The sequence below is a fragment of the Eretmochelys imbricata genome, chromosome 10, assembly GCF_965152235.1.
Source record: "Eretmochelys imbricata isolate rEreImb1 chromosome 10, rEreImb1.hap1, whole genome shotgun sequence".
In the NCBI taxonomy this organism is placed as follows: Eukaryota; Metazoa; Chordata; order Testudines; family Cheloniidae; genus Eretmochelys; species Eretmochelys imbricata.
The window spans coordinates 18,513,586-18,526,083 of NC_135581.1; positions in this window are offsets into that span (position 1 = coordinate 18,513,586).

Consider the following 12,498-nt stretch of genomic DNA (forward strand, 5'->3'; position numbering starts at 1 on the left):
TCCTCCCCCAATCAAGAGAGGCTGGCTAAGATTCACTCTGTAGCCTGTTAGACCAATCAGAGAGGTCACTGTGGAGTGAGTCAAGACTCCTTCCCACCATACCAGGGGCTTTGCAGGTTGCTTCCACTGTCTCCTTAACTCTTGCCAGCCTGGGTTACAACAGACCAGAGTGGCTAATTGAACGCAGGTTTCTTATGTCACAGAGTCCAGAGCATTAACTAAACACAGGGCCACTCGGCTGACCTGATGGGAAAGGTTTTTTTCCTGCATCCCAGAGATTTCTACTAAAAATCCCCAGTAGCATTATTAATGCCATTGACGTGCAAGCCTGGAGCTTTCAAGAAAGGTGATAAGATTTGAGAGAAGTGAAAATTAAATCCTTACCTCTTTGGCAATGAAAAAAGAGGAGTAATTTTTTTTACTCAAAAGCATGGTCTACTATGCACAGTGTACATACAGATGGCCTCTAAAGTACCAGAGTGTTTTCAAGCTCCAGTATATACCTGGAGTTTAGGCTGGTTTCCAGAAGAAGTTCCAGAAGAGGAATGATAAAGGGTGAACATAGTGGCAATCTATAAAAAGGGGAAGAAGGACAGCCTGGAGAATTACAGACCAGTCAGTTTAACTTCAGTACCTGGAAAGATAATAGAGCAAATAATTAAGCAATCAATTTGCAGACACTTAGAAGATAATAAGGTGATAAGTAACAGTCAGGATGGATTTGTCAGGAACAAATCATGTCAAACCAACCTAGTAGCTTTCTTTGGCAGGGTAAAAAGCCTTGTGGATGGGGGAGAAGCGGTAGACGTGGAATATCTTGACTTTAGTAAGGCTTTTGATACAGTCTTGCCTGTCCTTCTCATGAACCAACTAGGGAAATATAACCTAGATGGAGCTACTGTAAGGTGGGTGCGTAACTGGTTGGAAAACCATTCCCAGAGAGTAGTCATCAGTGGTTCACAGTCATGTTGGAAGGGCATATCAAGTGAGGTCCTGCAGGGATCAGTTCTGGGTCTAGTTCTGTTCAATATTTTTATCAATGATTTAAATAATGGCATACAGAGTAGTCTTATAATGTTTGCATACAATACCAAGCTGGGAGGGGTTATAAATGTTTTGGAGGATAGGATTAAAATTCAAAATGATCTGGACAAAGTAGAGAAATGGTCTGACTAAATAGGATGAAATTCAATAAGGACACATGCAAAGTACTCCATTTAGAAAGGCACAGTCAGTTGCACACATACAAAATGGGAAATGACTGCCTAGGAAAAAGTACTGAGGAAATGGATATGGGAGGCCATAGTGGATCACATGCTAAATGTGAATCAACAGTGTAACACTATTGCAAAAAAAGCAAACATCATTCTGGGCTGTATTAGCAGGAGTGTTGTAAGCAAGACGCAAGAAGTAATTCTTCCGCTCTACTCCATGCTAATTATGCCTCAACTGAAGTATGGTGTTCAATTCTGGGCACCACATTTCAGGAAAGATGTGGACAAATTGGAGAAAGTCCAGAGTAAAGCAACAAAAATGATTGAAGGTCTAGAAAATAAGACCTATGAGGGAAGATTGAAAAAATTGGAGTTGTTTAGTCTGGAGAAGAGAAGACTGAAGCGGGACTGGAAACAGTTTTCAAGTATGTAAAAGATTGTTACAAGAAGGAGGGAGAAAAATTGTTCTTTTAACCTCTGAGGATAGGACCAGAAGCAATGGGGTGAAATTGCAGCAAGCTCAGTTTAGGTTGGAAGTTAGGAAAAACTTCCTTAATGTCAGGATAGTTAGCACTAGGGAGGTTGTGGAATTTCCATCATTAGAGATTTTTAGGTTAGACAAACACCCATCAGGGATGGTCTAGATAATACTTAGTCCGGCCTTAAGTGCAGGGGACTGGACTAGATGACTCCTCAAGGTCCCTTCCTGTCCTATGATTCAGCAGTGCTAATGGTCAGGCAATACTTTACGTCTCCCAGTACTCAAAAGTAAGCCCGCTGGTGGTACAGCTGGCTCAATAAGTCCTTAAAATTGAGTTGACTGTGAATAGTTCATGCTTTATCACAATGCTACCCCCTTGCTTAGTGTTATCAGAGATGCCAAGGGCTGAGATGGCGTGAATACCAAACTCCCTTTTTACTCCTAGGCATGGCTGAGGCAACATGTACCTGCATTGTGGGCATACTGAGGACTTTGGTATCCAGAGTTGTCAATCCCAGTACTTTTACTGAAAATAAAAACAAAAAGTCTCTGTAGGCTTGTCATAAATATAAAGGGAAAGGTAAACCCCTTTAAAATCCCTCCTGGCCAGAGGAAAAATCCTCTCACCTGTAAAGGGTTAAGAAGCTAAAGGTAACCTCACTGGCACCTGACCAAAATGACCAATGAGGAGACAAGATACTTTCAAAAGCTGGAAGGAGGGAGAGAAACAAAGGGTCTGTCGGTATGCTGCTTTTGCCGGGGATAGAACAGAAATGGAGTCTTAGAACTTTTAGTAAGTAATCTAGCTAGGTATGTGTTAGATTATGATTTCTTTAAATGGCTGAGAAAAGAACTGTGCTGAATAAAATGACTATTCCTGTCTGTGTGTCTTTTTTGTAACTTAAGGTTTTGCCTAGAGGGATACTCTATGTTTTGAATCTAATTACCCTGTAAGGTATCTATCATCCTGATTTTACAGAGGTGATTCCTTTACTTCCATTTACTTCTATTTCTATTAAAAGTCTTCTTGTAAGAAAACTGAATGCTTTTTCATTGTTCTCAGATCCAAGGGTTTGGGTCTGTGGTCACCTATGCAAATTGGTGAGGATTTTTACCAAACCTTTCCCAGGAAGTGGGGTGCAAGGGTTGGGAGGATTTTGGGGGGAAACACGTGTCCAAACTACGTTTCCCAGTAAACTCAGTTAGAGTTTGGTGGTGGCAGTGGATATTCCAAGGGCAAAGGATAAAATTAATTTGTACCTTGGGGAAGTTTTAACCTAAGCTGGTAAAAGTAAGCTTAGGAGGTTTTCATGTACCCTAGAGTTCAGAGTGGGGGAGGAACCTTGACAAGGCTGCACTTCAAAGTGCCTTGTGCATATTGCTGCTGGTGGTTGTGAGTGTATGGATAAGGAGGGGAATCTGCATGGCTCTTGGTTACTCCCTCAATATTGTATTTTCCATCTGCAGACTGCTCATTCTAAAGGATCAGCAAAGGCGGTGACAAAATAAGCTGTCACTTTCAATAAAAGTTTCCTTTTCCATTCAGTTCAGCTCCTCTTTCACAGTTTAAATAGCTTGATAGTTTGCAGATATAGCTGTGAGTAGTCCCTGCAGCTTCACAATACATCTGTCAAACAAAAAAAACTTGTACAAATTGATGTGGCAGTGCCCTCTTCAGTTACTCTGGCCTCGTGTGCGTACCAAGCCAGGTAATCTTAGAAGTTCTATACTCATTGGACATAATGAGTCCCCTGTGGCTGTTTCCGTATGACTCTGCTGGTCGACAGGTGGTTTATTTCTAGCTATGGCCTCACAATTGCTATCTCCAGCCAGGTCCTTCCTGCCACTGCCCCCTTTGTCTCTCTGTGTGTAATTCCCACCCACCTTGCCCCACCCTTACATTCTACCTCTCTATTACACATATTCAGTGCTATAATAGAGATGCTTACACACTAAAGGATTTGGACACTCCCCCTCCCCAATTTTGCATTTCAATGTTGTGGATCTGAATTTTGCAGTGTTAGCCCATCACTAGCCTATGAAACCTATTCCTGGTTTGGGGCTTCAAATATTTTCTGATTCTGCTTAACTCCAAACCGTGCACCTGATCCTTTGGGTCACCAGGTCCAGAGGTTGATTATATGAGTGTTACTCATTTGATCCCTAGAAGATATAAGCTTGAATCAGCCCTCTTGCCTTCCAAGGTAGAAAATACTGTGTGTGTATGGGACAGCAAGGTTCAGGATGCTGGCCCAGGAACCAGGAGAAAGAGCTGCAATTCATTGAAGTTGCTGGAGCCATAATTTATATCAGCTTAGGATCTGCCGCATGGGTTCTAGCCTGGCTCTTCTAAATGAACATTAAAGTTTTCATGGTATAAGATAGGGGATTTGCCCATTGGTGTTTTCATCAAAATACACTTTCTCCTCAATGTTGTGTAGGTCCTTTGATCTTGTTGCTTGCTGCCCTCCATCCCAGAGGTGGCTGCATTTCAGTTGTGCTGGGAATATATAATTGTAGAGTGCTTTGGATGCCTTCGATAGGTAAGACATGATAGACATATAATTGACATTACTGAGACAGGGGACTTTGTGAATAGATTTTCTCCCAATAAATGTTCAGCTGCAGGTATTCCCATGGTACAGTGATGTATGCAGCAGTGCATCATGAAGGGAAAATATACTCCAGCTTTCTATTTCAGTGACTTTGAAATAGCGGTGTAGAATATATTCACGAATACCTCTGGGGGATGCATGCATGGGGCTATGGATGCAACTGCCTTTTAGTGTTAATGGGAAGCCAGTGTGTCAATCCCTGCACAATGAGATGAGATTATACCACCTTCTTTCTTCGCCCCAATTTGCCCCTTCATTCAAGTTATAGCCTTAATGCCCCTTCCATTCTGCACATCCCTCCCTCTGCATGTTTAAATTGGAAATGGAACATCCCTGATGTAGATGAATTCTGGCAGCAAGGACAACAGGAAATGTATGTATGCTACTATCTTAGTGGTATCTACCGGTGGCTTCTGCGTTTGTCAAATTAAAATAAAAATCTATCAGAGGTAGCATTCCCTTGTGAGGAATAAGCCACAAACATTGCTATATGGCTAAACTTTTGGGCAGCTCATGGGCTCAACTGGCTTTAGTTTTGCGGGTTTAACCTTTAATTTAGCTATTTGGACATAAAGAGATTGTTTTCTGACATCCCTGGTAATCTTTTTATCACAGTCTTTTCCCACGCAATCCTTACTCTGCTTTTATGAGTCTTGGAGTGACTGTGCTCATTTTAAGTAACCCCTCCGTTCTTTGGTACCACTTTGTGTTCTGGCACAGTGCAAATGTTGTTAGGTCAGTTTATGTTTAGTCAACATCTCAGGCACACCATTTCCTACACATTACAAATAGTGGTCATGAAACGTACTCTAATCAGGATACGCCCTTTCAACGACCACTTTCCCATATTTTTTGAGTAGTAAGATGTGCAAGATAGAGCTTGTCATCACAACATAGGGCCAAATGCTTCAACTCAGTGGAGTTACAGCCACTGGTGATCTGGCCCATCATTCTATAGCGTTTATTTGTTGTGTGGTGTTTTGTTTTAATTGCTCTGTGCATTTCCCTGGGGCTGAGGGTTTATTAGTTTCATTAAGTGATTAGATCAGGAGAAGGCCCACAGGTGTTGTTGATCAGTTCTTTTCTCATGTCTCATTTTTAAAGCTTACGCTGCTGTTTCCTGCACTCTGTTAGCTCGACAGCTTTTGCAGCGAAATCAGTGGAACATTAGGTGGTGCCTGATGTATTCAAAAGTATAAAAGGGGCACTCCACGAATGGGAGACATGTTGTGGCTGTAATAGTCCACCACAGCAATGCTAGGTCATTTCCTGATTAATACAATACATTCTCCCTGTTATTCTAACATACTTTTAATTTGCTCTTTATGTGACATCTCTCTATCTGTGAAAGGCTAAATGCAGTATAAGGCATAGATTTGTTTTTTCTGTCTCTACCATCTGACCTTTCTAATTTCCCTCAGATTTATGAGCTGAGTGTTACTTTACCGTTAGATCCCAAATCAATTAACATTGCACTGGTGCTCGCTCATTCACAATATGCATTTGTGTCATGCCAGTCTGATAAATATATGATCGTGCAAGGACTCCTATTTGCCCTCTGCATAATCATCTCAGTTACTTGTCCTCATTGTCTTCGTTGACCACCTCCTTTTATACCTTAATGCCTAAAGACTTGACTTAGTCTGCCTCACTTGCTCCATCTTCTTCCTGCTGTAATTGCATATATGTTTTGCTTTACTGTTTGTCCACAACGGGAGCATATTATCCACGTTTAGGCTCTCTTCTTCCACTGAGTCCTTTATCTCTAGTACCGTCATGCTAAATAACAGTCATTGTGGCCCTGCTGGAATCCACTTGATTTATTTTCCATGCATGAGATATACATCTCTTTGAATTCTCCTGCTTTGGCATTAACTAGGTATATATCAAGTGTCAGGTCAGGCTCCCTAAATAATTGTCTGAGCTTGCTGTTTCTTTATTTTTCAATAAACCAATCTCCAGTCATCTTGCAAAATGCCATACTCATAGCTTGTGTTTTTCTTTATATGGCTCCGAGTCTCATTGTAAACCAAACCTACAAACTCCAGTTCCAATTGGCTTGTCTGTCAGAACTGGTGTTTATCAAAAGCTGCATTCCTCCTGTGCAAAACGTTAACCTTGATTCTGCACACTAGTGCTGTACGTTTCAAGAATCTCTTGAGCAGCTGTCCCAGTCAAAGGCAGCTGCTAAATCATATGCTGGGTAGTAGCTAACATTTTTCTCAACTGATATTATTGCAGAATTTCTCTTTGTAACACCATGTTTCCATATGGCCAGCACTATCTGCCTGTATTACATGACTTTGGAAGAATGAGAAGATGAATCTCTAGCAAAATAGTGCAGCATCCTGTCTTTTGTATTTGTTCTTGATTTTCTGGATCACTGCTGTTTTTTGTAATGTGTGGAAAGGCTGAGCCTCCAAAGGACCCCCCAAAAGGTAATATGACTTCCCTGTCCATGCTAATGGGAGATAACCCAAAGACACTAGTCAAAGCTAGATTTAGCAACCGCAGTTGAACAAATGATCTTGCTTAACTAAATGCTCAAATCCCAGGTGTCTGCACTGTAGCAATGGCCCCAATACCACCACTGTCTTTTATTAATACAACTGTGTAACACTGAATATCAGCCAAATGCCGTGCAGCCGCCTATTCTTAATTAGCAGTAATATTTTCCACCACTGTTAAATGGTGGCAGTTTAGAAATCATAGAATCACAGAATATCTGGGTTGGAAGGGACCTCAGGAGGTCATCTAGTCCAACCCCCTGCTCAAAGCAGGACCAATCCCCAACTAAATCATCCCAGCCAGGGCTTTGTCAAGCCTGACCTGAAAAACCTTGAAGGAAGGAGATTCCACCACCTCCCTAGGTAATGATGGGCCACACCTGCCAGGTCTACCCTCCCCAGCTGGGACATGCTGGAGTCAGAGTGATATAGCATCTGTTCACAGCACTTGCTTTCTAAAACAATAGCCAACTTCTATATTATAAATACCTCAGAACTTTTGGTCACAGTTCAGAGTCCAAAACTGGACCTTTTAAAAGAACCTAATAACCCCCTCAAAAAACAAATAAAAACATTAGCTAGAAAACAATGCTACTGGATTATTAGCAAACGGGGGCCCGAGGCAGAAAGTTCAAACTGCATTGAAACTCCCTCAAAGTTTCGGAATGTTTGGATCCATGGGGATGGTTTGGCAATTTAGAGGGATATGGGCCAATCACTACCAGGGCTGGGATGGTGAAAAGGGTTTAAGGAAATAGGAGCCTACCCCTCTCATTGACTCTTTTAAACTCCTTTAAAAATCTCTACATACATTCAGATCCAGGTTTGAGTTCATGTCTAACATGGACGTTTTTAATCTTCGACTGATCATGGGAGTTAATGAAGCAGCACTTCTGATTAGATTTGGTTGAAAGTGAATGGTTTTCTGTCAAAAAACACTGAATGGAAGCAATTGAAATGTTTCATGGGAATTTATTTATTTTGTTGGAATTTTCAGAAGAAATTATTGAAATGTTCCATTGCAATATGGTTTATTTCAAAATTTTATCATTTTAACTTGTATATTATATTAAAATATATAAAAGTCAAAGCAATAAAGTGAAAATAAAATGAATTGACCTTATTGAAAAAAAATTTAGATGCTTTCATTCTCAGAAAAATTCCAAGATTTTTGACTTTGAGATGAAATCAAATTCAAAATCTTGAAATTCCTTGTGGGACAGAAATTCTCTTATCCGCCCAGCTCTACTTCCCATATTGGTGGCTGTACTGTTTTCTGCACAGTGCTGAATAACATGATGGGTATGTCCAGATGTGGTGGTTCAATCTTAAAGAGAATATCGGTCTCTGCAGGGGACAGGTTGTTTTCACAGGTGTAACCTTGGAGCCCCACTTTCTGTAGCCTGATTGTTTTTTCACTGCTCAGGTTGGGAGGCTGTTACAGGCTGAGAAACGTAGAAATGTTGTGCTAGCAGGGCTTTGGCTGGGTCGGTCAAAACCAGAAAGGTCATTTGAGGTTGGGGTGGATGGGGAGGAGAGAGAGCGAGAGCAGTCAGAGAAGCCATTATTTTCTGTTGAACGGGTTTCAGGATACTGGCTTCCAGGAAATGACTGGGACACTAGATTCCAGCCATAGCCCATGGCTGGCAGGTATATACTCGAAGCTTAATGAGAGGAGTCAGTCAGAACAATTTTTTTAAAGCAGTGATTCAGGACTTTATTCGGGACTTGCGGCCTCAGGCATCTCAGTATTGCAAACAAAGGCCCAACTGTGACCTGACTTCTAGCAATGCTTAGTGATGGAAACCTAACAGAGAAACTTTATGTCTGCCCTATTTCAGAGGTGGAATGGAAAAAAACCTCAGAGACTCCTGCACTCTGGGGATGTTTGGATGTGAAGTGAGTTTTACTGTTGCATTAAATGGGCTGAACCAATTACTTGCATCTTAAAATCCCCAAGTTGGGGGGGAATCTGGTAGTGCGTGGCTCTTGAGTGCCACAAGATGGTAGTATTTCAGAACATTACTATTATCTCATAAAACAGGCATTGCATTAAACCCTGTGGCCATACGGATTGCTTTGCTCGTTGTCTTCCCTAACAACTGGTGCCTGGGAAAAAAGGGGCATCAGTAGAAACCAGCATAAAACAGAAATGTGCTGAAAAGAACAAACAAACAAAGCAATTAATATCTAAGTAATGATCCAATCCAGGTGTCATAAATATAAAGGGAAGGGTAAACCCCTGAAAAATCCTCTCACCTGTAAAGGGTTAAGAAGCTAAAGGTAACCTCGCTGGCACCTGACCAAAATGACCAATGAGGAGACAAGATACTTTCAAAAGCTGGGAGAAGGGAGAAAAACAAAGGGTCTGTGTCTGTCTGGGTGATGCTTTTGCCGGGGACAGAACAGGAATGGAGTCTTAGAACTTAGTAAGTAATCTAGCTAGGTATGTGTTAGATTATGATTTCTTTAAATGGCTGAGAAAAGAACTGTGCTGAATAGAATGACTATTCCTGTCTGTGTGTCTTTTTTGTAACTTAAGGTTTTGCCTAGAGGGATTCTCTATGTTTTGAATCTAATTACTCTGTAAGGTATTCACCATCCTGATTTTACAGAGGTGATTCTTTTTTACTTCTATTAAAAGTCTTCTTGTAAGGAAACTGAACGCTTTTTCATTGTTCTCAGATCCAAGGGTTTGGGTCTGTGGTCACCTATGCAAATTGGTGAGGATTTTTACCAAACCTTCCCCAGGAAGTGGGGTGCAAGGGTTGGGAGGATTTGGGGGGGAAAGACGTTTCCAAACTACGTTTTTTCAGGAACCCAGATAAAGTTTGGTGGTGGCAGTGGAAGTCCAAGGGCAAAGGGTAAAATAGTTTGTATTTTGGGGAAGTTTTAACCTGAGCTGGTAAAAGTAAGCTGAGGAGGTTTTCATGCAGGTCCCCACATCTGTACCCTAGAGTTCAGAGTGGGGAAGGAACCTTGACACCAGATAATGGGCAAAGCATTTTATCATCATCGTGAGCCACAGCTTCACAAACAGAAGGCACCATAGTCCAGTGAGGAGAAGGGAATTGCCCACTGTGCAGCCATGATTTTGTTGGTACTGAGATGATCAACATAAGTGATATTGTCTCCTCCAAATCTTTGTTTCATCCAACAGTCCAGGTGCAAGACATGGGCACTGGAAAGGGAGTGAAAGGTTCAATGGAGCTGGGCAAAATGTTTCCATAAATGAAAAAAATAAATAACTGTTTCAATAACTTATTCCATAATTTAAAGAAAAGTAAAATGGAACACTTTGAAATAATAATAATAATAAAAAACAATGTCAAAATTCTGACTGGTTAAAAATTAAATTAGTTTTTCATTTTTTGACCAGCTCTGTTATCCACCCTCAGTAACTGGGACACAGAGTGTGAGGCAGCATTATTTTAGGGCTATCTGCATGATATGGGTATGTTTAACCCTAAGCTTCAGAGGAAATCCTCCATGCATAGATCTCGCTCTTCTCCATATGGAAGTGCTGCTTCAGTAGCACAGTCCATGGGGTTGTGGAGTCATAGGTGAGGAGAAGCCAGAGCTGTGGCTGTGAAGGGAAGCACAGAAGGATAGGAAAGACTGCTCAGGTAGTCTTCCCCCTGTAAACTAGTAGGAAATCCAGTTGGACGTGAATACAGAGATAAGTTGTGGAGCTTGCTGCACTCTTTAAGGGGTTGCATGGGCAGCTGCTGGCATAGCCCAGGATGGGCGATGTGGCCTGGAGTTTGGAATCAGGAAGCCCTGCAGAAGCAGAATGCTTTAGCATAGATGGCCCGGACCATCGTCTGATCCCCATGACCCTTGACTCCTGAAGGCTGAACCCCCTACTTATGTTCCCAGTCTTCTATTGCCACACACACAGGGAAATTATCTTTGTTCCTAGGATTGCAGAAATGTGAAGAAAATTCCAGCAAGGTTAAAGTGAAAAGAGATGGAGAGGGAGCAAATACATTCCAGACCCAGATGGCTCTAGTGGTTAAAGTGGACTGAAGCAGGAGAAGAAATCTCACTGGGTCAATCAAGGAGGAGGGGGAGCTCTGGGGGGCAGGGAGGAGGAAACAACCCCCTCCCCTTTTGTTTTTAACAGAAGAGGGGACAGCTGTGTTTTGCCCTCTTCCCCCTCTTGGAGAACTCTAGGGAGAATCCCGAAAGAAAAGCCTTGTTCAGTCGTGTCCTAATTTGCATGGAAGAACAACAACGAAAAGCTTCTTCCTTTGATGGCTAACTGGCAACCTCAGAATAAAGTGCTATGATAACTGCTGCGCCTAGAAATGAATCTTAGGGCAGGTCTACAAAAAGCGCCACATTGGGGCAGCTGCACTGCTGTATCCCATTGGTGTAGGAGCAGCTTCACTTAAGTGAGAGTTTCTCCTTCCTGATGGCATGGTTAGCCCAGCTCCACAAGAGGCAGTAGCTATGTCAACAGGAGAAGCTCTCTGACAGCGAAGCACAGTCCGTACTCGGGATTCGGTGTGGATTTTCACACCCCATGCGCCATAGTTATACTGCTATATCTGTAGTGTAGACCTGGCCTTAGTTTGCACCTTGCTATTCTTTCACACCTTGCAGTGTGTACATGTGCACTTGTGTGTGTCCTAATATCGCTTGTTTTAAAGTACTATACAAATGAATGAAAATCTATATGGCAACATGCAAGGTTTATCAGAGAAGCTGAGTGAGTCAATGAATACTGTGAATTAGTGAGTAAGCAAACATACTGAAAAGAAAGGCTGATGCAGCACACAATGGTGGGTTGGTTGTTTTGTTTTATAAATGTAGATCAATTTTAATTATTTATGTTCCAACTAGTAAATGTTGTGAGCTATGGTCTGTGAATGTGATGAAGGCTCAGTGATCTGAGATCTCAACACAGAGCTCTGCTTTTAAATCTTTGAAGAGGAGTAAGGAGAAAAGTGAATTTATGTATGCAAATTACAGGGCACCTACCTTAACAACATCTGAATTAGCAATGTTCTACTGGGCATGAAAATTAGCCACCATATTATATTTCTAATGCATGGACATTGTACTACACGACACTGTGTCAAGTATGTTGGGGGTTTACATTTTCCTTTTTTGTTTCTTAATTACTATTCTTAGCACTGACATTGACAATGAAAATAACCCTTGATAGTGTAACTCACCATAAGGATACCTTAGAGGGGCTTATCTAATAAGATTAGATAATAATTACATCAAACTTTTACAAATAATTATGTAATTCAATTATGATGCCACTCAGGGAACAAGGACAATAAAACTCAGCTGAGTATGTGATGTTATATATTTGCTTGCTCTATATGATTTTTTGGCCTGTTGGCTTTTGCACCCCCTCCGTTCTCAGCCCCTGGCATAAGGGACATTCCCAGGAGAAAAGGGGGTACGGCTAGTGTGCTCCTGAGTCTACACTATTAGCCAGGATAGACAGGAATGGTGTCCCTAGCCTCTGTTTGCCAGAAGCTGGGAATGAGTGACAGAGGATGGCTCACTTGATGATTACCTGTTCTGTTCATTCCCTCTGGGGCACCTGGCACTGGCCACTATTGGATACTGGGCTAGATGGACCTTTGGTCTGACCCAGTAGGCCATTCTTATGTTATGCACACAATCACCTTCTGCTGAAACAGGTCATTATAGTTGTG